Source organism: Sander lucioperca, chromosome 3, assembly GCF_008315115.2.
Source record: "Sander lucioperca isolate FBNREF2018 chromosome 3, SLUC_FBN_1.2, whole genome shotgun sequence".
In the NCBI taxonomy this organism is placed as follows: Eukaryota; Metazoa; Chordata; class Actinopteri; order Perciformes; family Percidae; genus Sander; species Sander lucioperca.
In genome coordinates, this window is record NC_050175.1 from 44,607,674 (window position 1) to 44,631,638 (window position 23,965).

At 40.8% G+C, this 23,965-nt stretch overlaps 2 protein-coding genes across 4 annotated transcripts in view; one reads left to right on the plus strand and one right to left on the minus strand.

The window, feature by feature from the left end:
- dpy19l3 (dpy-19 like C-mannosyltransferase 3) overlaps positions 1 to 23,965 on the plus strand; it is a 616,246-nt gene that overhangs the window by 358,017 nt on the left and 234,264 nt on the right. The gene's annotated exons all lie outside the window — the stretch shown is intronic.
- si:ch211-186j3.6 (neural-cadherin) overlaps positions 1 to 23,965 on the minus strand; it is a 369,843-nt gene that overhangs the window by 278,527 nt on the left and 67,351 nt on the right. The window contains exon 1 of one of the 2 annotated variants that reach the window (XM_035999800.1): positions 1,554 to 1,782. The exons of the other annotated variant lie outside the window; for it this stretch is intronic. The gene's annotated coding sequence lies outside the window, so the exon portion shown is untranslated. Of the gene's footprint in view, positions 1 to 1,553; positions 1,783 to 23,965 lie in introns of those variants that run through there. 2 annotated transcript variants of the gene reach the window in all.

The window sequence follows — 23,965 nt, forward strand, 5'->3', positions numbered from 1 at the left end:
ATGTGATAGTTAATTAAATATCTTTAACTTTTGGACTGTTGGTCAGACAAAACAAGGAATTTAAAGCGGTGGGCTTGGGCAAATAGTGACAGGCATTTGTTACTCTTTTCTGACATGTGGGCCAAAAGATTCATGGATTAATTGAAACAGAAATAATAATCAGATGAATCGATTGTGAAGTAATTAGTTGCAGCCCTACTTTCAAACACGCTTCAACTGTTTAAACAAATTCAATATTGCCTTACTTTAAGAAGAAACTGAAAAATAACTAAAACCATTGGATATGACCCAATATCAACAGATAGGCTAATCCAATTTTAGGGACTCAAGATCAAGTACAAAAAAATGACATCCCAAGTTTTCTGTGCACGATATATTTAATGTGATATTTTTAACGGTTGAGTTTGAACTTTTGCTAGGTATACATGCAGTTTAGTGTCCCAAATTATTTTCCAAAACTGAGTGTCCCAAATGATGATGGTATCACTAGACGTAGCGATGCCATTTTTTTGCTTGTAAATAATGCACATTTGCAACAAAATGACTTAATAAATGACTTTTTGAGCGGCTAACTTGTCACGTGCACATTCATTACTATAAAACACCTGTTAAACAGCACAGGTGGTTTAGCAGGTTCATAATTAAGGACATTGTATGGGGGAATTTGGGACACTAAACTGCACGTATACCCTTTTGCTAATACACACCACGGTGCAAAATAAAGACATTTAATGAATGATTGAATCATGGCAGAGTCTCAACTGCTGTCATCAACTTACTCTATTGTATCCCTTTAAGATACACAATAATAAAGTCAGTGTAATCAGTTGGCATTACCCTAAGCTACATTTATATCTCAAGTACACAAGGTTTTAACAAAATTGAATTATGTTGAATGAGGAATTGTAGTGTAGGCTATACATTTCTAATGTATTTTTTATTTTGAATGTCTACGTTTGTGTATGTCTGTTGGTTGTTGTTTTTATATAAACCATTACAGGTTACCACACCCTCACATCACCTATATTTTTGTATTTCTTTAATGTATTTTCTTTTTTTAAGTTCTAAATTAACTAAACTATTGGCATGTTTCTTATGCCAGCGAGAGCCTGGATCTTAAATGTTTTTTTCTTCTTCATATAAGCTTGAAAACAACTTCACTCACATTAGTTTAACATTGTGGATTTATTAAATTATAAAAAAGTAAAAAAAATCTTGCCATATAGCCAAGTTAGACAAAGCCTGACTATTGATGCATGCTGTAACATTACTGTAGCTAAGTTTGACTTCATTTCAGTAACATTACCTTTCAATAACTTATTAATTAAAACATTATTCCTGGCCATTCTCTTTATGTCACGTTAGACGGACACTTATGCAAACCTAATATGAATAGGCCTACAACGAATTAGGCACAACAATCTGCTAGCCTGCAAGCAACAAAACCCATTAGCTATGTAAAGTTTGACTATTAAACAGCTACAGTCAACGGCATGATAAAGCATCGCCGCGGCAGACAACAAACACAAATACCGGGCGGTACGTAGGCCTACCTTTAGCCGGCGGGTCATCCTTGCTACAAAACGTTAGCTGGTCGACGTTACATTTACCCTCCCTTGAAGTTCAGAACTTCTTGGTCCAAATGTTTCTCCCCCTTTTCCGTTTGAGCGCCACTTTTCTTTCTTTTTTTTTTGCTTAAAAGGCTGCGACATTTTTTACACTAACGTTAATTACATGCACCTGCTGGTCTGGACCTTTTTATATACTGTCTATGGTCTGGACACGCGACTCCTTCTCAGGGTGTGTTTGATTTCAGTAACCATGCGTCCTCACCGGGTTAAATCAACGACTAGCCTAACATGCAACCTATGGCCACAACTCCCCAGCTAACAATTTTTGGTTCCCAGAACGTTCTGGGAACGTTCGTTTTTGGTTGTGGGAACGTTCCCTGAAGGTTATGTTAGGTTAGGTTTTGGTTGTAATGGTTAGGGGAAAGTGGGGTGAGTTGTGCCAGTTTTTACTCAAAGTGACTTTAAAGTGAGGCCATGACAGTAATGCCTTTAACTTAAGGATGTACATATATTTCAGGATGTGGTGCATCCATGAGAACAATAACTTTGGATGTGAAATAAATTGTTTCAGAAATATAGCTTTTGGGAAAAAAAGTGGTCTTGTGGCACAACTTGAACGCTGTCTGTCAATTATGTAACATATAAGAATAAAGTGACTAGGCTAATTTCTAAACATCTTATTATGACTTAGGCCACTTAAAAACTTAATACAACTTCTCTTTAATAACATTGCAAATTCAAAACTGAAATCAGTGTTAGCTGAATTAAACAATTGGCAGGTAGGCCTAAATCAAACACTGATGAGGCATGCCCATCTTCTCACTTCTCCAGATTATCCCCTGTGAGTATGTAGGTCTAGGTGGTCTGGATCTGGCCTACTAGTTAACATCCCACTTGTCAATGCTGCAGGGGAATAAAATGTCTGCTCCCTTCTGGCTGTACCACCAAGTTTTTGGGGTGTGGGTAGTTTCTTGAGCACATCACCTCTAGGGATGACTCCTTCATCACTGGCACAACTTAACCCAGGCCCTTTGGCACAAATCACCCCAGACCCACAAGTTTGAAAAACTAGCATGATCCAGCAGTTAAAAGCTGACATCATGCTAACTCTATAGAGTCATTTTGTAGCCTGCTAAAGCACTAAAACATGTGTGAAATGTTTTCAAACTTGTCTATAATTGTTCAGACACTACAATCAAAAAACCTTAATCATAGAAATTTTACTTTGAAAGGAAAAAAACTTTTTGGAGGATGAGTAAAATGGATGGCTTTTCAAAATGATGTGGTCACATGACCAATTTCTTCTATGGTTTTCCAGAAACAAGGGGTGGATCTACTTCCCCCCTGGCACGAATCACCCCACTCTCCCCTAAACCGTCTTTCCATTACAACCAAATAGATAGAACAAAAATATGATTTACAGTTTCACATCTAGCTGAGGAGAGGAAATGCAACTGTTCAGCAATACAAGGAGCTCATATTTTGGCTTTTTTTTCATATTCTTAGCTAAATAAGTATCTACTACCTACTGTACTGGATTATACTATTTCATTATATAGCCTAGCCTAAAAAATCTGATAGCTGTTAAAAATAAAAGCTTAAAACATCCGAATAAACGTAGCTAGTTCCCTTTGACTATAATTTGCCACTGCAAGTAAACACAAACAGACCTTTGGGTCAAACAAAGATTGTGTCTTCAAACAACATTTTTCTAAAAAAATAAAATAAATAAAGCCTTAAAGGCTTTTATTATTTTTTACAAACAATTTAGCTGCTGATTATTTTCTTTGTTCATACCATCAAATCCCCACATCTGTAAAGCTGGAGCTATCACAAGTTTGGCATTTTTCCTGAAAAATTACTTAAACAATGCAAAATAGGTGCTTTCTGTATATTGAATAATTGACTCACCATTGCAGATCTAGTGTGTCGAATGACAATTTCATATTTTTTCTCTGAATTACAAAAACTGGGGGAAATCACAATGTTGCATGGACCTCTGATAACCACCATCACAGAGGTAATAACCCACCCATAGACTTTTTGAACAGGAATAGGGTGGACGAGCTGGATATTACTTCCACATTCTCTCTTTCTTTGGTTCACCTGTCAAGTTCTCTATCCTAATTATACAAAATGGGAGTTAATTGTTAATTCTCTCATCTGCCCTTTTTTTTCCAGCAGTTGCAGAAGGCAAGTAGAGAGGGCTGCGAGTCTCAGAGATAATGAGAGATAAAACCATGAGGGATCTGGCAACCCGCTTGTTCGGCTCACTGGGAATGGCAGTTTTAAGCCAGCGTGCTGTATGAAAATATGAACTCTAGTCCAAAACCTTAAGGCTGGCTTAGTTCCGTCTGTGAGAAAAATAAATGAAATGAGAGAGCAAAGAGAAGAAAAAAAAATATGAAAGAGAAAAATGGGAGGGAGAGCAAGTAGAAATATAAGAAAGAGAGGCAATGATATGATTTTATGTGTGTGTGCATGTTAAAGCTGCCATTACATTGACTTTCCCTGTGCCGTCTCTATGTTTCCAGTAACGTATTGGGGACGGTGAAACACACACACACACACACACACACACACACACACACACACACAACTGAGAGGGGAAAAAATACAAAGAATACAATGTTAATTCCTTTTCAAGTTATAAACAAAATCAATATTTATGTTGTGGTGAGGCCTTAATAAGATAAATGTTTGACTGTGCGCGTTGGCTGGAGTGAAGTACGCCACAAATAGATACCTCTTGTCGTTAAATGAGGGGCGGGTTGGGGGTGCATATTGGAGAGAAACGCCACAACTCCTCCCTGCACTCCTCCGCAGCACCATAACGCCAACAAACAGCACAGCATGAAAGCGGCTAAACGGATTATTAACCGGATTAATAACGAGCAGGCATGAGAGGATTAGCCGTGTTGCTTTGAAGTCAATCCGAGGAAGGAGAAATTGACTTGGAACGCACTACCTACTCTCATTCTCTTCTTCACTTTTTCTATGCACTTCCTAACCTTTTTTCTATATAATTTTTTTCAATAAATGAAAGACAGAGAAAAAAAAACTTCAGTCACTTGCAAATGTGTTTTCTATTAAGCTAACCCACGCTTTGGCAGTAGACTTAAATGTGTGCGAACTGTATAGACCAGGGGTGGCCAACCAGTTAGGTATAAAGAGCCACAAAAAAAATGCACCATAGCAAAAAGCCACACAACACATGCACGTCCACACTACAACAGCAACAGTGTCTTCCAGATCTGATGACAGTCATAATACATAGCAGTTTTCATAGTTTTTTTCCTCACTTAGATTGACTCAGTGGGAAACCTGACAGTCTTTGTTATCCACAATCCTTTTCAGGTCTTGCTTGAAATCGGTTGTGGCCACTTGAAGCAACTCTCTCACTCATTTGTCACTAAAGGGGCTTTCAAACAGTCGGATTCAGCAGTGAAAGGGTTAACGAGGAAGGTGATCTGTGGCCGCTGTTTTTCCTCAGGTTGCAGAATCTGTCCTCAAAACTCTGCTGCATTATTTTCCATTTTAAAATAATTGGCAAATGTATTGGCAGATGCATTCAAATGTGTTTTTTTTTTACTTATCTGAAATACTGTATGTTTCAGAAAAGTTAAAAACAACAATCAACCAATTAGACAGCCCCCAGCCACACAGTAAGAGCCTCACAGGAGCAGGCAAAGAGCCGCATACGGCTCAAGAGCCACAGGTTCGCCACCCCTGGTATAGACAAACCATCTCACCTACGCGGTATTCATTTTCAGAATTACTTAAGCACATATTGTATCTTAATTAAATTTTTCTCAATCATGCCACTTCAATCAGAAGGCAAGACTATTTAAATCAAGAAACTATCACTGGACATCAAGGACAGTTCAGAGTGAAAACATCATCATTCATTGATTAGGAACATTCAGATGTCCAACACATGAAGTCCTTTTTCAAAAGATCGACTTGTAACAATATCATAAAGAATGTGAAGAGATATACTGGCCCAGAATATTGTATTATTAGTGTACTATGGTACAAACATCTACACCACTGGGAGTTGTTGGTTTTGAAAGCTTTATTTTCTTTTTCCTTTGAGTTTAAGGTTTGGTTCACCAGGATCACAGCAACGTGTCTTTCTACATCAGTAAAACACACATTTCAGTATAACTGTAAATGTGTATTCATTATATCCATCCATTATATCCATCCATCCTGGAGCAGCTCCAGCAGGGGGACCCCAAACTTCCCTTTCCCGAGCCACACTAGTGTTTTCATTATAATGGAATATAATCTCAGAAAAAAAACATTAAAGGTCCCAACCTTCCGCTTTCTTCGTGTTGGCGATCTAACCTCTGGTGGATTTCTGAGGACTATGGTTAACTGCTCCTCAGATCTCTGCAGGGTAAATCCAGACAGCTAGCTAGACTATCTCTCCAATCTGAGTTTTCTGTTGCACGACTAAAACAACTTTTGAACGTACACAAAACAAACTTCCTTCCCAAGGCTATTTTGCAGAGGCACCGTGGCTCCGTCCGCCACTTAGTGCCGCCCAAGAGGATTGTGATTGGTTTAAAGAAATACCAATAAACTAGAGCATGTTTTTCTCCCATCCCAGAATGCTGTGTGGACTAGCCAGACCCTCCTCTGCATCGCTGTGGTGGAAGGTCTGGCAATGCGAGACTACGTGACAACCGGTCACATGACCTTTGCAGTTACATTTAGCCGAGAAAATGTCACTGTGAGCCGGTTACAGGGATAACCAGGATGTTCCAGTTGTTTCAGTCGCCGTTGCCGTTAAGTTTAGCCGGCAAAAGGTGACCGTTATGCGGTGATGACAGTTAGGATAAGGCACCAAACGACATTAGAAGAGAACAGGACAACTTTTCTTTCTCTTCTCTGATTCGTTCCGTTTTGTTGTCTCTATCTATTTCTTCACTTACACCGTCACTCTGTCGAAATATGCACACACGTGGTACGCTCCATAGGGTTTGTCACGTAGTGGACCCATACGCTGACGTGCACTAACATGTGCAAGTGGCACGGTAACTGGCCAATGAAATGATGATCATTACAGCGTTTCAACCGGGCTCTAAATCAAACACAACTAAGACACACAGCCAACGGACGGGACGCAGCGCTCCACAAAATAAACTAAATATTGCAAATATTGCAACCACTTTCGACATAATATTGCGCAACGTGATATTGCGATAACGATATTGAGTCGATATATCATGCACCCCTACCCCTTACGTAGTACTCCCAGGACACTAACAGCCGTTTCCTGGGTAAAAGTCCTGTGTTTTCCGCTTAACTTTTCCCGGGACACAAACTCCGCTCCCCCGCTTAAAAGCGCTGTGTTTTGATGACCCACCCTTCCACCCCGACCTCCACCCTCCGCGGGCGGCTCTTCACACTCTTAAACAGTGGCAGTCAATGTGGTACATACAGGAATACATACGTGGAATACATACCAATTACAGTGCATTACTTTTTGTAGCTGAATGTACCAATGGTTCATGAGAACCAGAGCATGAGATCTGTTGCTGCGCTAAAATCTTGCCCAGAGCAGCTTTAAGTAAGTGACCATGCCACATTTAGAGCACTTATATTTTCTACAATCATCCCACTGATGAGTTATGCAGTCCCAAGTAGTTCTTACTCATTATGCCATCTCTGTTTCTTTCTCTCTGTTCAGGGTGAAGGTATATAAGAATGTAATCCTCCCTAAGCAGCATGTCTTTTTTTTAAATTAATTTATTAAATTTTTTTACAAAGAGCTGTTCTCATTACTCTGATATTGACGCTAATCAGCACTCTGATGTTCCTGAGTGTGCCTTTGCTGTGTGCGCTCCGGCAACAACCTCCAGTGTTTGTAGGTCATCCTAATCACCCCCCACTCTGACGCTCCGGGGGCCCTGTGTTCACCATATCTGTCCGACGGTAGCACATCACCCAGGATGCAAAAGGTATACGAGGTTACCAGGGTCACTGCTTGCCATCCCACATTTCACTGAACTTTAAAATAACTCACGGCATGAGAAAAACATCTCACCCAGCCACACATAAAGCTGTGATCTACAGACAAACAAACACACCAAATACTTGAGAACACTTTACTTAAATTGGTCCTCATTAATCATCAGTGCAAGACCATTTGTTATAATTGAAGCGAGATGTAACAGACAAAAAGTTCAGGGAATATTTCATGACGCACCTGCATAGTTAATCCAATTACATTGAAATGAATGTACATGTTTGTCTGATTATATTATACAAAGTTTATCTGGGCTTCTAATGACTTTATAATCTGTTTGCAGTGCAGTTTATCATAAACAATGTGGGGGTGGCAGTAGCTCAGTCAGTAGGGAGTTGGGTTGCTGGTTCAAGTCCCCATACGGACCAAAGTATGGTGGTGGACTGGTAGCTAGAGAGGTGCCAGTTCACCTCCTGGGCACTGCCAAGGTGCTCTTGAGCAAGCCACTAAACCCCCAACTGCTCGGGGTGGCCCCCTTACTCTGACATCTCTCCATTAATGCATGTATAAGTACTGAGCATATGTGTGTAATTCAGGCCTGTGTGTAATGTGTACAATTTTTCAATTCAATTCAATTTTATTTATAGTATCAAATCATAACAAGAGTTATCTCGAGACACTTTACAGATAGAGTAGGTCTAGACCACACTCTATAATTTACAAAGCCCCAACAATTCCAATAGTTCCCCCAAGAGCAAGCATTAGCAGTGGCTATTGTGACAGTGGCGAGGAAAAACTCCCTTTTAGGAAGAAACCTCGGCAGACCCAGACTCTTGGTGGGCGGTGTCTGACGGTTGGGGTTATGACGGTACGGGATGTAGCGTGGCACAGCAGAGCATGGGTGGACGCGGTGGACGCAGCAGGACGTAGCCGGGCATTGCAGGGAATCGCAGAGCGTAGCAGGGTGTAGCAGGTCCATAGCCACAGCTGCACCCAAGACCCAGATCTTGGTGTCACCCTAATCTGAGGCGATGTTCTGGGCGAAGAAGAAACATAAGGACTCCGGGGAGTAAACTCCCCAGAGCTAGGTGAGTAACAAGCACTTCTGAGACAGGATGTGCATGAAAGGAAACAAAAGAAAAGAACGTGTCATAAGAAGGAAGGAACTTCCTCGGCAGTCTAGAATTATAATAGCATAACTAGGAGAGGCATTATATTATTTATAATACGATAGGTAAATCTGATGACTGTAAAGAGAAGCAGAGAAAAGCAGGGGTGCTGTGTCTGCAGCTATGCACCCTGCCCCGCCGGTCTAGGCGTTCACTGCAACTCCTCACTCCCTAACTATAAGCTTTATCAAAGAGGAGAGTTTTCAGTTTAGTCTTAAATGTAGCGACGGTGTCTGCCCCCCGAACCCAGATTGGGAGTTGGTTCCACAGGAGAGGAGCCTGATAGCTGAAGGCTCTGCCTCCCATTCTACTTTTAGAGACTCTAGGAACCACAAGTAACTCTGCATTCTGGGAGCGTAGTGCTCTAGTGGGACAATATGGTACTAAGAGGTCCTCAAGATATGAAGGAGCTTGACCATTTAGAGCTTTATAGGTCAGAAGAAGGATTTTAAATTCAATCCTGGATTTTACAGGAAGCCAATGGAGAGAAGCTAATACAGGAGAAATATGATCTCTTTTCTTAGTTCTTGTCAGAACACGTGCTGCAGCATTCTGGATCAGCTGGAGAGTCCTAAGGGACTTATTTGAGCATCCTGATAATAAGGAATTACAGTAGTCCAGCCTGGAAGTAACAAATGCATGGACTAGTTTTTCAGCATCGTTTTGAGACAGGATGTTACTAATTTTAGCAATGTTACGAAGGTGAAAAAAGGCTGTTCTAGAGGTTTGTTTTAGATGGGTATTGAAGGATAAATCCTGATCAAAAATAACTCCTAGATTTCTGACAGTAGTGCTGGAGGCCAGGGCAATGCCATCCAGAGTAATTATGTCTTTGGATAATGAGGTTCGTAGGTGTTTCGGGCCCAGCACAATAACTTTGGTTTTGTTTGAGTTTAACATCAGGAAATTGTAGGCCATCCATGATTTTATATCTTTAATGCATGCTTGAAGTTTAGCTAACTGGCTGGTTTCGTCTGGCTTGATTGACAGATATAATTGGGTGTCATCCGCATAACAGTGAAAGTTAATTGAGTGTTTCCTAATAATATTGCCTAGAGGAAGCATATATAAGGAGAATAGAATTGGTCCAAGCACTGAGCCTTGAGGAACGCCATGGTTAATTTTAGCGTAATTGGAGGGTTTATTGTTAACATTAACAAATTGCGATCGATCAGAGAAGTAGGACTTAAACCAGCTTAGTGCGATTCCTTTAATGCCAACTAAATGTTCCAGTCTCTGTAAGAGGATGGTATGGTCAATAGCAGTGCTTCCCAACCTTTTTTTCTTGGCACACCCCCTACTTATGTCTAAGAAAAGCTGAGCCCCCCCCTCCGAAACCGAAGTTGAGGTAACTTTCCCTTACTTTCTTTTTTGATACAGAGGAGTTATCAGCACTTATACGTTTCTCCGCCATGTTTCGTTCATTAAATAGTGATGCTGTGGCGGCAGGAAAAACGAGGATGTTAGCAGCTAGCAGCTGACCTGATGACAGCAAGGGTCCCAGGTTAAGAGGTCCCGGAGGTTTGGCCTACTAAGTAGCCTGCCTACAAGTTTAAGCGAGAACAAAAATACATAGTTTTAATACAGACTTTTGTATACATTATATATTCTAGTGTAATATCATAATTTGTTTAACGTGCAAATATTTTTTTTTACCTCAACCTCAAACCAGATAAAGACTTGTGCCCCCCCATGTGATCTTTGCCGCCCCCTTTAGGGGTCCCCGGACCCCAGGTTGGGAACCACTGGTCAATAGTATCGAATGCAGTCTAATAAGACAAGTACGGAGACAAGTCCTTTGTCTGAAGCACTTAGAAGGTCGTTAGTAATTTTCACCAGTGCTGTCTCTGTGCTATGATGCTTTTGAAATCCTGACTGAAAGTCCTCAAATAAGCTATTGCTATGTAGAAAATCACATAACTGATTAGCGACTACTTTCTCAAGGATCTTGGAGAGAAAGGGAAGGTTAGATATAGGTCTATAGTTGGCTAAGACCTCAGGATCGAGGGTGGGTTTTTTCAGTAGAGGTTTTATCACAGCTACTTTAAATGGCCGCGGTACATAACCTGTCAATAAAGACATATTTATCATATCTAGCAATGAAGTGTTAACCACGGGTAACGCTTCTTTAAGTAGCCTCGTTGGGATGGGGTCCAAGAGACAGGTAGATGGCTTTGCTGAAGAGACCTTTAGCATTAATTGTTGAGGGTTTATAGGATAAAAGCAATCTAAGTATATGTCAGGTCTAGTCGTTCTTTCTAGCAGTCTGTCAGTTAAAGGTGACCCATTAGAGGTTGGGGGAAAGAGGTGATGAATAGTATCTCTAATTGTTATAATTTTATCGTTAAAGAAACTCATGAAGTCATCACTACTCAGAGCTAGAGGAATAGATGGCTCAATAGAGCTGTGGCTATCTGTCAGCCTGGCTACAGTGCTGAAAAGAAACCTTGGGTTGTTCTTATTTTCTTCTATTAGTGATGAATAATAGTCTGATCTGGCCTTTCTTAGGGTCTTCCTATAGGTTTTCAGACTGTCTTGGCAGTCTAAACGAGATTCTTCCAGTTTAGTGGAACGCCATTTACTTTCAAGTTTGCGCGAGATTTGCTTTAATTTACGAGTTTGGGAGTTATACCAAGGTGCTAGTTTCCTTTGCTTCATCGTCTTCTTTTTAAGGGGAGCAACAGAGTCTAAAGTAGTCCGTAGGCAGGCCGTAGCACCGTCTACGAAATTATCAATTTGAGAGGGACTAAAGTTTACATAAAGATCCTCTGTTATATTACGGCACGGTAATGAGTTTAGTGCTGTTGGAATAACTTCCTTAAATTTAGCTATAGCACTGTCAGATAGGCTTCTAGTGTAGAAGCTTTTATCTAATTTCGTATAGTCGGGTAGTAAGAATTCGAAAGTTATTAAGAAGTGGTCTGATAATAAAGGATTTTGCGGGAATACTATTACGTCTTCAATTTTGATGCCATATGCCAGCACAAGGTCGAGGGTGTGGTTAAAACAGTGCATGGCCTCATGCACACTCTGACTGAAACCAATTGAATCTAGTAGTGAGTTGAAAGCAGTACTAAGGCTATTGCTGTCAACGTCCACATGGATATTAAAATCACCTACAAGAAGTACTTTGTCTGATTTTAGGACTACACATGATAGAAACTCTGAGAATTCCGATAGAAACTCAGAATATGGACCTGGTGCTCGGTAGACAACAACAAATATAATAGGCTGTACTGTTTTCCATGTTGGATGCTGAAGATTAAGAACGAGATTTTCAAAAGAGTTATAATTTAGTTTCGGTTTAGGATTAATTAACAGGTTTGAGTCAAATATGGCTGCAACTCCCCCTCCTCGGCCTGAGCCTCTAGGAATTTGAGTATTAATATGAGTGGGAGGAGTGGCTTCATTTAGACTGACATACTCTTCATGGCCCAGCCAGGTTTCAGTTAGACAGAATAGATCAATTTGATTATCGGATATTAATTTGTTTACTAGTATTGCTTTAGAAGACAGAGATCTGATATTTAGTAGATCGCATCTAATTTTCCTATCCTGTCCTATCATTGCAGTGGTAGTTGTAATTCCAATTAGGTTGTTAAGTATTGCCCCTCTTTTGGTTACCTGTGATTTAACTGATCTGAGTTGAGTTACAGACACTGTCTCGTTTTTTGGGGCAGGTTGTGGCTGACGTGAACTGGATGCTAAATTGACTATGTTTGCAGTCAACTTCTTATTACTTAGGGGATTCAACACTTTGTATGGTCTATTGTTGATTATAACTGGAATAGTACTAGTACTACATGTTACCCTGCAGAAAACATTTTCAGATTCATTCACTTGTAAAGTGCCATTAGGATCAATACCTGGGGGGCATGAATCTGTGATATTTTCAACAGAATGTCAATACTTAACTTTCAGTGTGGTCGTTATGTTGTCAGATAGCAGCCTGGCTCCATGTCGGTTTGGGTGGAGACCATCATGTTTCAGCAGGCTGGGCCTCTCCCAGAACAAGTTGAAGTTGTCGACATAGGGAATGCCCAGGGAAGCGCAGTGGGGTTTCAGCCAGGTGTGGAGCCAGAACAGTCTGGACCATCTTTCAGCACCCTTTCTGTAGGTAGGTAGAGGCCCAGAGATGACGATCCGTTTTCCTGTGCCCATCAGGGTGGTGATGAGAGTGGTGAAGTCTTTTCGAAGTGCTGTCGACCGTCTCTCTCTGATGTCGTTTGTGCCCACATGCACGATGATGTTGTCGACCTTAGCGTGGCAGGCGAGGATGCTGGGAAGTTTGTGCTGAATGTAATGGACCTTGGCACCAGGGAAGCAGTAGACCTTGGACGGACCGCTAGGTGTAGGGGGAATGTAGAGGTCCCTGACCATGGAGCTTCCGATGACCAGCGTGGAAGTTGTTGGGTCTGAAGGGGGGCGCGCCGACTGTGCGGATGGGCCAGGATGAGCACCGTGGGGACGAGGCAGAGAAGGGTTTCCGCAGAGCAGAGGGAACTCCTCATCGTTCATCAGAATGGTGTAGCGATTTTCTAGTCGTATAGGTTGGGCTGGGCCTGAGCGTTGTCCTGACCGCCTGCTGTGGTGCTTGCTTATACGCCATGGCTCAGGCTGGTGTGGAGTGGAGCTGGTCAGCAGAGTTGACTTGGTTCTCGGCAGAAGCCGAGGAGAGACGACAGGGACAGAGGTTGTATTAGTGCGTGGTGGGGTGAGAGTAGTGTAGGGCAGAGTGGAATCAAGACATCCGACATTAGTGTGTGTGTGAGGGGAACTTCCAATGATAATGGTGTCAAGGAACTGTTCATTCACCTTGATCTGGTGGAGAGTCGCTATTCTGGCTTCAAGTTCCACTATCTTCTGGCTGAACAGGAGGCCCGAGTCGCAGCAAGGTGTACAGCTGAGGGGGGGCATCGTGTAGCTTGCTAGTTTAGCTAGTAGCAACGTTGACGGAGGCCCTATCCAAAACCGATCCCTCTTCACTTGCACTTCACAAGTCAACACTTGCGGATGCTCCTGCTTGTGTTAGCAAGCTGTGGATACTCCGTTACTACTGCCAAAATATAGAAAAGAATTCCAAGGAGGCAAACATCCTAAGGGGTCCGCGTCACCTCCCCGCTAGCAGACAGGCTAACTAGCCGTTAGCACAACAAATAGCTAGACGTTGGTTAACGGAGCGGAGGAGAGTTTTACAAACAACGGAGAAACTGCGGCCAGACAGGTCTGGTTAAAATACAGCTAGACGGTGCAAAGAGTGACTGTATTTCACTGTAGAGGACTTAAATCGCAGGACGTTAAGCGTTAAGCAGTCTGCAGCTGCCGTTGTCTACAACAGGAAACAGGAAGTCAACCGGAAGTCATACGTACCTGAAGGTGTTGTGATGCGATCAATAATAACAACAGAGTGAAAACATTGTAATTTCCCCTTGCGGGATTAATAAAGTATAAATTTAGACTCAATATCCATTACAATGCACATCAAATTCGTATTGGTTTAAGCTAATAAAAATACACCTTTAAAATTTGACATTAGCCAAGTAGCTAAGTCACTTCTGTTTAAGCAATAACTGTTTTGACGCAGGCCAGCATGGTAGACGGACAAAGCAAGAAATGAAGTAAAACACATTTTCACCTTTGGGTAGAGACTAGTTGAAAACATTTGAACTGATATCACCAAACTTTACAACTTTTTCCCAATTGAATACTTACATTTAGGACAATACTATGTTGTATTACATGTTTTCTGAAATGCTTGTTCATCTTATTACATATGTGCTAATTTGCATACATTCCCAGAACAGCAATCTGAACATTGGATAAAGCCAGGTTCAAAGCTCTTTTTCATTTCGTTGACAGATTAGAGTCCAAGGCTTTTACAGAGGGAATTTTGGATATCTCTTTTTATCACTCCATACATTAGAAAATATTGTTAACAGCCATAAAAGAATGTTTTTATGAATAAAATGTAATATATATATATATATATATATATATATAAACATGAATCCAGCTATGCATATGAACAAACCCTTCCAGAAAAACATTACTAATTATTAGTAATTTTTTATTAGTTTTTGCTGTAATACTAACTTTTGGATGTTTTCTTTCCATTACTCTGTAAAGAAGATATCCACAATCTCAAAATTTCATAAAAAAACAATATTTGTGTCTGTTGTGTCTCAGCTTAAGTCCCTCATTTAGTTTTTCTGAATCAGCTTCTTACTGTGAGAGACCGGGTCCTGCATGAACATAAAGTGTTCTACCACAGCTAGAACAGTTTTGCTTATTTCACATGAGAGTTTTCTGTATTTGTGATTTTTTTCTGTGCTCCTCTAACTGGCATGAATTGGGCAGGGTTAGGTTGGGTACCCCTCGCATCTGAACCAATACCAGTACCGATAGCGGTACCTGAAATTCGGTTCCCGGTACCCAACGGTACTTTTTCCGGTACTTTCCCTCTGTAATTAATTTTTTTTTATTTCAGTTGTTAAAATAATTTCAAACCTATTTACTTTGAACATTATGTTATTTATTTAGAATATTTTACACTGCCAGAAATTAAACAAAAATAAAAATAAAACCCCTCCCTCTCTCCTCCCAAACCCGTCCGTACAACCTATTAAATTGAATAAATATTAATTTCTTACTCACTGTAACTTTTTTTCTTGTATTTGTATATTATTATATTTTAGCCTGTTTTATTTTCATCATGACCATTTTGAATTGCTCTTTAATGTTTCATGTAAAGCACTTTGAATTGCCTTTTTTCTGAAAGGTACTGTAGAAATAAAGTTGCCTTGCCTTGCAACCTCAGCCTGTCAGTCAGTCCCCAGGGCACAGAAACCACAGGTGTGCCTGCTCGTCTCACAAGTGTAAGGCCGGTTACACACTGCGTGTCAGCTGTGTGGCGTGTCTGTTTTTATTCCGGCTCCCATGTTAACAGGTTAGAGCTTGCACACTGCCTGCGTGACACGCATGTCTCAGGTGTGGCTCGAGCTGCGCCGAAAACGCGTGCATGCTAGAAATCGGACCGACGCCTATTTTTCACACGACACGCAAGCGTGTTGGAAGCGTTTCCAGGCAAAATAGAATACAAAAAGATGTTTATATGTCATTTTGACACTATTACATATTAATAAATGACATGTTGATGTTTGAAAGTCCCTAGGTTTTGATATAAATGCAGCTATAGATGTAATTTAAAAAGAAAAATCGATTTTCTAATATTGCACCTGTCTATACAGAACGAAATATTCTATAGCCTATTTTGCCGTCAATACTGCCGACGTTGTCTTTGCTGTAATCAAATCAGTATATATTTATGTTTATGGGAAACATCCATGTGTACAGACAAGGCTAGCAGCAGCAGTGCCGTGTCAGACACGTTTCTGGTGTGTAAAGACATAGAAAACACCACGCAGCCGCCACGCAACTGACACACAACAGAAACGCCACGCTCACGCCACACAGCCAGTGTGTAACCGGCCTAACGTCAAGAACAGCACCGCGACTGCTTACGGCTCACCATTGATATCATATCACAGTGAAAGGTGTCTGCGTGAAGTTTTGAAAAACTGTAACCACACTTGAAATCGGCATCGCCGTGACTCTGTGACTTCAACAAAACTGCAGAGCCGACGTAGTTTGCTCCATCTGCACCTCTGCGCTCGCACGTGTGTGTGTGTGTGTGTGTGTCGGACCTCTGCTCTCTTGTCAATATGCAGAGAGGACAGATAAGCTTGCGCTTACTCTCAGGTACCGAAATTTGGCACAGTTTGATTTTATACTCGGTAATACCGACGTGATTCGGCCGGTACTGGTACCCAACCCTAGGCAGGGTTCAGTTGAGAACAAAATGATGTCACATATTTCTGTGCACCAACCGGGATTTAGTGATTTTGTTTATTAAAATGTGATGGCAGTTGGTGGGTTGTTGCTTATATTGCCAGGCCACTGTCAATCAAATCTGGTCAAACCACACACAGAAGAAGAAACATCATTTTTTTTTTTAACTCATTATAAATACTAGCTCAGCTGAATGGTCATTTAATAAAGACATGAGTTTACACAAACATGTTTTAGTCTCATGTCTACATGGGAGAAATGAGCTGGAAATATTCAGGTATCAAGAGGTTAACCACTTTATTTTTACTTTTATTTTAATTATCCCACTATAGTGTCACAAGCATTTCAGACACTAAGCAACTTCTCTCTACAGTTTATGCATGGCTGAGGCTCAAATTCAATATATCAATGAGTCTCTGTGTATAGAGAAGAAATATTCACACAGTATATAGCACAGTCTCAGTTTTCAGTGCCTGAAGAAGGTGAATCTTTGTTTACACTCATTAGTCAGCATTGATTTAAGCTGGATCCATGTGACGTATGATTTCATTGTTCATTGCACAAATGTAACATATAGAGATATTAAAAACCCTTGCTACTGCACTGCGTTCTCAAAAATGTGTAGTCCACTGCTGACAGACATTAAAGCACTCGACTATTGTGTCAACCTGGCACATCTGAAAGTGGATAACCAAGACTTAAGTCCACTTCAGCTTAGCTCACCCTGCTGTGATCCAAGATTAGCCACCTTGCAGAGTTAAGACTATTTTAGAATTTAACCCACTTAACCCTAGGCTAACCAGCAGTGAAAAAGGGGGCTTGTTTATCAGCCTTAAGCCACCCAGAAAGAATGTGCTGTGAATTTACAATGTGACTGCTGCTGACGTGGTAAAGCCCCCTCAAAACATTGTATCCTCTTTTACTGATGCTGACTCCCATCACCAGTATGCTATGATCCAACTCCTGCCTCCAGCTTTGACAACCTCACCAAGGCTCGAGGGATCTATGTCTCCATTCCCACACTCTCTGGCTAGAATAGATATGCTGTGTCATAGAATCACCATCACTCACATCATGACTTTTTTATGTTATAAACATCATCTACATCCATGTCAGTATCTCCATCTGTATGGTTTGGAGCGATTGCATGTTTGTGTCTCACTCGTCTGCGTAGTGATGAGAAATGGCAAGTCGTCAGCCCGACAATCCGCTGGGGGCGAGGAGTGTCTGTCATTACAGAGGAACCCAGTTATTCAGTGTGTTTGTCTGTGTGTGTGTGTGTGTGTGTGTGTGTGTGTGTGTGTGTGTGTGTGTGTGTGTGTGTGTGTGTGTCTTGCAGGCCAGGGAATGCGTGTTAGTGTGAGAGTATATGAGTGTTTGTATTCAAGTACATGTAAGGACAACAGGGTTTAGTTTTACACCAACAAAGCTCAAGTGCAAACTATAACCACTGGCACAGCTGGCATCCTCCAACACAGTCAGACGCACACACAAAGCAAAGTGTAGTAACGCAGCTGGTGTACACAAACTTGTTCATCCATATGTATGATTGCAACAACGCAATACATTTAAATACAAAGCCAGCAACCTCTGTGTTGTCTGCCTTGGCAATGCTTTATTCTACTGCTGCTTGTTTCAGGCAATTCAATTTATGTACTTATGTACTTATATACCTTTAGGACACACAGTGGTGTCCATAGATTTTGGATTTGTCAGCCATTTTTGTTGTCTGACTTTTGTCTCTTTTCTGGTTACTTCTAGTGAGGCTACACTGAGAATGTATATTTATAATTGATGATCAGTCGTATGCCACGCTGCAAAGTGCAAGTATTTTTATCTGAGTAAAATGAAAATCAAAGTAACAGTACTTATACTAATAAATAAATACCATACCATAACAAAACAATGACGATATATAGCAAGGTATTAGACTAGGTATTAGACTAGACAGCAGATGCCCTATATACAGTATAACAGCACTATCAATTGATTGCAACCCTTATCCATGACATAGTTTGGTTTCCTTTGTGTCCGTTTGTTAAAACCTAAATGCTATAAAGGGCTCAGTGCACAGTTACATACAGAGCAAGAGGATTGGAGCGAGCTGGCCCATCTACTCAGCAAGTGCGAGAGACACTGTCAAGGGAGGAGTTGAGCGACCAGGGAAAGTGAGTTACCCTTAGATTTCACCAGGCATGTCTGCGCTGCATTCCGGCGGTGCCATGTCTATTTTTGGCAGCCGTGGGGCGTTCAACAGGCCAAGCAGGGAGTGGAACAGCTAGAGCATCCGGTCAATTTTCAAAATAAAGTCCCTGTGAAGACGCCCGATTGTATATCCTATCACTACATTATTTTAACAACTAAACACAGCCACAAATCTTTGATCCGTGTCATTCATAATTGGACTAAATGGAAGAAACCATTTAACTGTGTAGACTATTTACTTTAATGGTAGAAGCCCAACTATCCTGGAAAACTGACCAAAACAACGGAATCTGTGAGTCGGGGAGGCTCAACGCTACGCTTCTAAGATGCTCTCGGTGTGGTAGGATGCATGGCGGACGACGGAACAGAACCACGGCGCATCTGCCTGGGGGAAATTCCTGGGTTAAGTTCATAAGGGTTCAGCTTAGGCCGGCATCCTTTCTTGTTGTTGGCAATCAAGGCATTGAGTTTATGTTGTGGCTTGTTAGTAGCTGGTAGTGTATAGGTATTAAAGTGCCCATATTATGAAAAAATCCCTTTTTCTGGGATTTGGGGTGTTATTTTGTGTCTCTGGTGCTTCCACACGCATACAAACTTGGAGAAAAAAACATCCGTGCTGTTTTGAGTGAGATACGGATTTCTGAATGTAACCTGCCTTCAGTCTCCAGGTGAGCTGGTCAAACTCGGCAGGGCTTTTTACGTCACTAGCCGAAACGAGGTGGCAAACCGTAGGATGCTAGCGCTAGCATGCAAGCTCATTCTGATTGGCAAAACACTGCTACAACACACACTAGTTCACCATAATCTACAAAAGAACTACTTCCATGTCCCTATTCTGCAGGTATTCCATGCAAAGTTGGAAGTGTGCCGTCGTTTAGAAGAAGTCTGTCGGCTAATCCTGCATTGTACTACTGAAGTTGTAGAAACAAACAGCTAGCTAGATGATGTGATCTTACCTAGCTACTGCGCATGTGCGACAAAGATGCCAACAAAGATGTTACAGCAGTGAAGGGTCTCACTCTGTAGCTAAAACAGAGACCTGAACACAGGGTGAAAAGAGGAGCTGCAGCAAAGTGCAGTACAACAAAAATACGGTGTTTATTGAAAATTAAACCATGTAAACCTATTCTGGTACAACCTCAAAATACAATTATGAACCTGAAAATGAGCATAATATGGCCACTTTAAGGTGTCAAGGTACGGTAATTAAATCTAGAACTAAAAACATATACTTCACCTGTGCAGGGACAATGATACTATCCTGTTCATGTGTAATTCATGCATACTTTAAAAGCAGCAGTGGTCTTTGTTGATGTGCGGGTTTGTCCTTGTGCTGTAAGTACAGACAATAGGAGGATGTATCTGTTGTGCTGGCAGGGCTTATTTTGTCATTGATAAATAGTTCAACAAGGTGATTTTAATTTGCTGGGAATGTAAAAGTTACTATTATGATTAATGTGTTCCTTTGGCACATATAATGCAAGATGAGACAATATATCTTATACTGTACAGCTCTAAATTATACACAATGTACCTTGTGTGAATAGAGGCTGGCGTTTATTTAAATATATATATATAATTCTTTTTTTGACTTACAATGGGCCCTGGACATGGAATGTAGTGTTTAATATACCAAGTGTATAATGTTAAGTTCAACAAGTAGTAAGTTATTTCCCAACACAACTTCTAGAGTTGAAAACGTAAAAAAAAAACTTACTGTCAATAAATAAAAAAAATTGTGTCTTCTTCTATTCACACTCACACAGTGAGTGAGTGCAGTCTATCCCAGCGTGCAGTGACAAGCTAACACCCCACATAGGTTGTCAGTCTATCACCTAGCAATGACACAATCAGAAAAAAGAATCTGGGGGTGTGAAGTTAAAAAGAAGAGAGCTTATCAAACCTCTGCAGCCCTCTCTTTATCTCTGCTTGAGGCTAGCAGCTCGAGGCTACATTAGCTGCTGCTAGCATAACACACCTGAATCTGACTGTCCACTGTGACTCCAACAATGTCACAGGAGTGCGATGCTAAATGCAGTGACCTTCTGCATGTGCATGGCTGTTTAGAGCCTATACATGTGATTTCATTTTAAGGTGACTTGGCATTGTTAAGCGGTCTGAACACCATGTTGCGTATTTAAAAAAAGCATAAAATACTAAACATAAATGACACAAGCAATACAAAAGAAGCCCTTTATCTGCTTAGAGTCATCACATTAAGCACAGTACATCATAATAACGCAGACTAATGTTCAGTCAGCACAGTCTTCGAGCTTCTACCTCGCTGAATTTTATATGACACACATTACTTTGTGGAAGTAGGTATAAACAAAGACAGAGAAAAGAAAGAGTCTGCTCTGACTGATGTGGCTGTTTCGAGGCTGACATTAAGTACAGACATTAAGCCCTTAAAGCACAAATTGAGAACTAGCCTGGAAATCACTTAGTGACAGTTCTTATTAGCGCCTGCAATAGGAGAAACATCTACAATTCATGCAGGTGTTTTCACTCTGTCAGGGACTTAACGTTGTTAGAGCAGACCCCTATCAGCATTCCAGAAATTCTCTGTCAAAGAAGACAGCTACAGACAGAGCAGAAAAAAGGTGGATGTATGGAAAGAGATAATCCTAAAAAACAGCATTTAACCTATATATAACTGTAAAGGTACAAACGCGTATCTTGTTTACTAGATCCAAGGCCACACTGACAAATGATAAAAAAGAAACATAGGTTGACATTAGCAACAACAAAAAAAGTTGAGTAGCCCACACTTCTCTCCATCAAAGCGCTTTGCAGCAATCACTGTGACGGTTGCACGTCATTTCTATCTGGCCGATGACACCCGTACGTGACAGAGAGGAGAAGGAGGATGGTAACAGAGATTGGCAGATGTAAATCTGCTGACAGAAACATAATACAGGGCCAGTTTAGGACAGATAAACACTTTTGTTTTGAGGATTGCGGTGTGAAAAGACAGAAAACGCCACGCAGCCGCCACACAACTGACACGCAACAGAAACGCCACGCTCACGCCACGCAGCCAGTGTGCAGGAGCCCTTATTGCCTCGCATGTTGTCCTTGGACCAGTACAAGTAACACACACTCTACAGATCAACTCCAGAAGCAGCAGACTTTGTGCCACACAGGTGACCACAAACAATATCATTGATTTCACCTCCACCAAATTAATAATGACAGAAAGAACTGGTGTGAAAAGAGCATTTGACCTCTGGTGCCTTGTAATCTACTCTCACTCGTCTCTTACTAACCACAACTTTTTCACTATTTATGTTACTTGTGATTGTCTCTCTGCAGCTCGTCTCTGCCCAGATAACCAATCCTACAGTTTTGTAGTAGGTAGGAGGCTTGGTTTGTGTGTCAGTGTACATGAGTTTTCGAATTCTTTTTAAACACCAGTTTAACCCTTGTGTTTTCCTCGGGTCAAATTTGACCCATTTTCAAGGTTTTTTTATATCAGAAATATAGGTTTCTTTCAATCAAATTGCCCCCAAAACAACATGGATGTACGTTCTTCGCAGGTAAAATCAAAAAATATTTTCATTGAATTTTGCATTTTGGGTATTTTATTCAATTTCATAGCATTTGAATTTTTTTTAAATGGTTGTAAAACAGCATCTTGACTAAATGTTGACGTAAACAGTCTGTGATCCACTCAACATCCTCTGATCTTAACAATTACTCAAAATAATTAGGTTTATTGACCATGGATAAAAGAAACGAAAACGAAAAAGAATCAAAAGCATCGAAGAAAGTGACAAAACAGCGGGGTAAGAAAGCCCCAAAAAAAGTTTTCAAAAAACGTTTTCAATTTTGACCCGGAAGGACAAGTTCATGGTCGACAGGAAGACAACACAAGGGTTAAGAAAAGTTTTTAGAAAATGAAGACATTTTTTGGTCTTCCCTTTTTCAAAGGGCTATGTTAGGGCGCTGGCCGTATTTTGACCGTTTGACTGTTAAACTTTTTTAACAATGCTGCTTGAGGCTATAGAGACTGTGAAATACCTTCATGGTGTTTTACAGTGGGGAGAGGTAAATATATGTTTTAACACGGGATGTGTGCAATACTTTATGTGCAATTTATTCTTGTGACTGGTACAGTTGGTGCTGTATCATTTGTTCATAACTGTCAAGGTATTTATTTATGTGTGCAGCTTTTGAGCCAAAAACTAAAATTCCCTAATGGGGACAATAAAGTATATCATATTTGTATATTCATATTCGTATCTAGTTTTTTTTCTGTGTTTTGTGTGAGAACCTATAGCCTCTCTGTGACTGCCTGGAGTCGTGAGCTCGGCCTGGTGAGTGGCTTCTGCTTATTGGTATTTCCATCACATCTGCCTTTATAAAATGCTCGGTTTTCTGACAGCAGCTCCTCAGTTCTGTCCTCTGTCTTTTGTTCTTAGTGTGATATACCTGTGAGGTGTGGTAGGCAGAGATGGGAAGTAACAAAGTACAAATACTTCGTTACTGTACTCAAGTAGATTTTTCAGATATTTTTACTTTACTATTTATTTTTGTGCCGACTTTTTACTTTTACTCCTTACATTTTTAACATGAATATCGGTACTTTCTACTCCTTACATTTTACAAAATTGGCTCGTTACTTTAGTTTCAAATAATTTCAGTGGAATTACCGTTATTAGTTTTCGCATCATCAATACCGAATTCAATCTAATTGGATGGGAATATACGTTGCACTTGACGCACCACTACAAGACGACTCGACAGATTCGGCGGCATTTATTCGCGGCAAATCATTGCGGCTTGATGGCGGTAACGTTAGCACATAGTAGTATGGACGGCGACATGATTGAAAAAGAAGAAAACGGAGATCCCAGAGATTTGGCAGACAAGCAGCAAGGCATTCCCAATCATCCTTGGCCTTATCTGACATTTGTGTGGTCCAGGTAGCTTTGCATAAAAAATGGTTGTCATTTGTCATTGTCAGGCTACTTTTACTTTTATACTTTAAGTAAATGTCCAAGCCTGTACTTTGTTACTTTTACTTGAGTAAAGAAGTTAAATCACTACTTCTACTTTTACCAGAGTATTTTTTAACACAAGTATCTGTACTTCTACTTGAGTACGGGAAGTGAGTACTTTTGCCATCTCTGGTGGTAGGCCTAGTGACCTAGTTTGTTCTGTGCGTAATTTTCTAACTAGTCCACTTTTTT